Source organism: Chrysochloris asiatica, unplaced genomic scaffold, assembly GCF_000296735.1.
Source record: "Chrysochloris asiatica unplaced genomic scaffold, ChrAsi1.0 scaffold00141, whole genome shotgun sequence".
Taxonomy (NCBI): domain Eukaryota; kingdom Metazoa; phylum Chordata; class Mammalia; order Afrosoricida; family Chrysochloridae; genus Chrysochloris; species Chrysochloris asiatica.
The window spans coordinates 1,093,475-1,096,529 of NW_006408659.1; positions in this window are offsets into that span (position 1 = coordinate 1,093,475).

The following is a 3,055-nucleotide window of genomic DNA, read 5'->3' on the forward strand; positions in this document are numbered from 1 at the left end:
TGCAATACGTCATTTGATTTCTTGACTGCTGCTTCCATGAGTGTTTATGGTTGATCCAAGAAGAATGAAGTCCCTGAAAACTTCAATCTTTTCTCTGTTGATAGGTAGAATAATAAATAATGAAGTAGAAACTAGAATAAATCTAAGTGACCCAGCATGTATTTTGAGGCTCAAGGTAAAAATGCAGAACTGTGCCAGATTGCTGACTTCTTTGTCACCAGAACTTCTGTTAGGAAAGTTCCCAAGAGGGAATAAATTATATGGGGACTCTGGTCACTTTAGAGGTGACTTTGAATTGCTCTTTCTATTTCCTCTCTTCTAAAGTAGACAGCATCTACAGCTAAGCTATTTTTGCTGCCAACCTCTAATTAGGTTTACAGATACTCCCACAGGTGTGGGTATGATGCCAGGCATGTTTTAAAGCAACTTCATATTAATTTTATTTAATTAACAGCTATTATTGTTTGCTGAAGTTCTGATGTGTGCACGTCACTAGACATGCTACTCAATTCTGCAAGACATTTTTAGGGACAGTTAAGACACTGTCTTTGTAGGGAAGATATGACAGGGATACAGTATTTATTCAGGAACAAATTTGATATGTCAGCTGAAGGGAACATCCAGAGAAAACAAACACATCAACAATGATAGGAATTCAGAGAAAGTACTGATTCATTCTGGATGGATTTTGAGAAAGCTTCAAAGAAGAAGCAAAGAATGATGGGTAGGTTATATTTTAATAGGTCAAATAGGTAAGACACACAGAAAGAGGAGAGACTCCTGGCTCCCCCAATCTCAGTCCCAAAGGCACTGTTTGATGCTAAAGGATAAGAATGCTGATTTTGCTTTTGTATTTTTCCTCAATGGGCTATGAGGAAAATTTCTATTTTAAAAAAATAAAATAAAATGATTGGGTTTTAGGTGAAATTTGCATAGCAAATTAGGTTCCCATTTAACAGTTTTTATACGAATTGTCTCATGATATTGGTTATAATTTTTACAATGTGTTGGCATTTTCATTCTGTTTGTTTTATTATCACTGATTTAGCTTCCCTCTCCTCCTTGCCTTCTCATTTTTGCTTTCAGGTAAATGTTGACTGTTTGGTCTCATATAATTAGTTGTTTAAGGGAGCACATTACTCAAGAATGATGTTGCTTATTTTATAAGCTAATCTGTTATTTGGCTGGAAGGTGACCTCCAGAAATAGCTTTCATTCTCAGTTCACAGTCTTGGCTTTGTTAAGTGGTATCGAGTTAGTTCATACCCATAGTTATCCTGTTTAGGGTTTCTGAGGAGTGCCTTCTGAGCTTGAACAACCAATCTTGTGATTCAACCTGACTTTGCAGTCCAGCACATTAACTCACAGCACCACATCAGGACTCCAAGGTTTTATTGTTGTTAAATGCCATCAAGTCAGTTCTGACTCATAGCAACCCTGTATAGGGTTTCCGAGAAGCAGCTAGTAGTTTTGAACTGCTGATCTTGTGGTTCATAGTCCAGTGCTGATCCACAATGCCATACCAGGGACCCCAATGAGATAGACTGGCATAGAGGCAGCCACAGTGGGCTCAAACATAACTATAGTTGTCAGAGTGGCATAGAACTGAGCATTCCTTCTGCACCTAGCAACAACAATCTCAGAGATTCTTCTAGTCTTTATTCCTTTTTAAAGACTTTGAATTTTGCTCTACATTTTCCTCCCATTCTATCCCCGATCTTCTATTATGTCCCTGGTCAGAATGGTTACGAATGGTAACTGAGCACCATTTAGTTTTTCTGGTCTCAGATTATAGGAGGCCATGGTTAATGTGGGCTAGTTACTTCTTTGAGCCTTTGAATTCCTTCATTGTCTTTGTTCCAAACTAATAGAGACCAATAGTTATATCTTTTGAGTTACATTTTAACTCAGCTCTTTCAATACCCAATGAGAAAATGACATCATCCTGTTCTACAGACTGAGTTAGACCCAAGCAAAATTGGGTTAGGAGTTCATTTAATTTTTGCCATGAGAATGCCCATCGAATGGGGGCTTAGATAAAATAGACATTGATTGTATTTCATTTAGAAGGAAGACAGAGATAAACTTGGAGTCCTTGCATGATACAGACAGTTAACATGCTCAGCTGCTAACTGCAAACGTAGAGGTTTAAGTTCTTCTAGAGGTCCCTTGGAGTCCTGGAGTGCTGTGGACTAATGCACTGAGATTGCAAGGTTGGTTTAAACTGGAAGGTCGGTGGTTCAAGATCGCCAGTAGGTACTCAGAAATCCTATACAGGATCACTGTGACTTGGAACCAACTCGATGTCACTTAACAACAAGAGGTACCTTGGTAGAAAGGCCTTGTGACATTCTTTAAAAAAATCAGCCATTGGAAACTATCTGGAATACAGTTTCTGCTCCGACATCACAAAGTCATCATGAGTCAGAATTAGCAGCCATTGAAAACTATCTGGAACACAGTTTCTGCTGTGACATACACAAAGCCCTCATGAGTCCGAATTAGCTCAATGGCAAGTGGCTTTGGCTACTCAGAAGTATGATGACGGGCTCTGGCTGCTTTCTGTCTTCCCACCCTGTCTCTTTCAAGGGAGCTCTGGTAGCATAGCGGTTACGAATCGGGCTGTGAACTGCAAGGTCAGCAGTTTGAAACTACCAGCTGCTCCATGGGAGAAAGATGATGCTTTCTGCTCCCATAAAGATTTATGACCCTAAAACCCTGTTCAGGGTCACTATGGGTTGGAACCAACTCGACAGCACTTAACAACAACAACAACAACTCTCCCTCCAGCTGTTGGTCTTTAAACTTCATGCTTCTCACCTCCCAGGTGCAAGGCAGTTCCTGTTGCTTCAGGCACCATGACCACCTTCAAGGCGGGAGGAAGGAAAAAGTGTCCAGTAACAGAAGTCCCTGTTTTTATCAGGAATGTAAAATCTTGCTAGGAGTCCTCTGAAAAATGACACTAATAAATATTTGGCTTGAACTGTGTCATGTGATTAACCCTACGTTGTAAAAATTTCTGGGAGTTTGAGTATCTTGTTGTTGTTGTTGTTGTT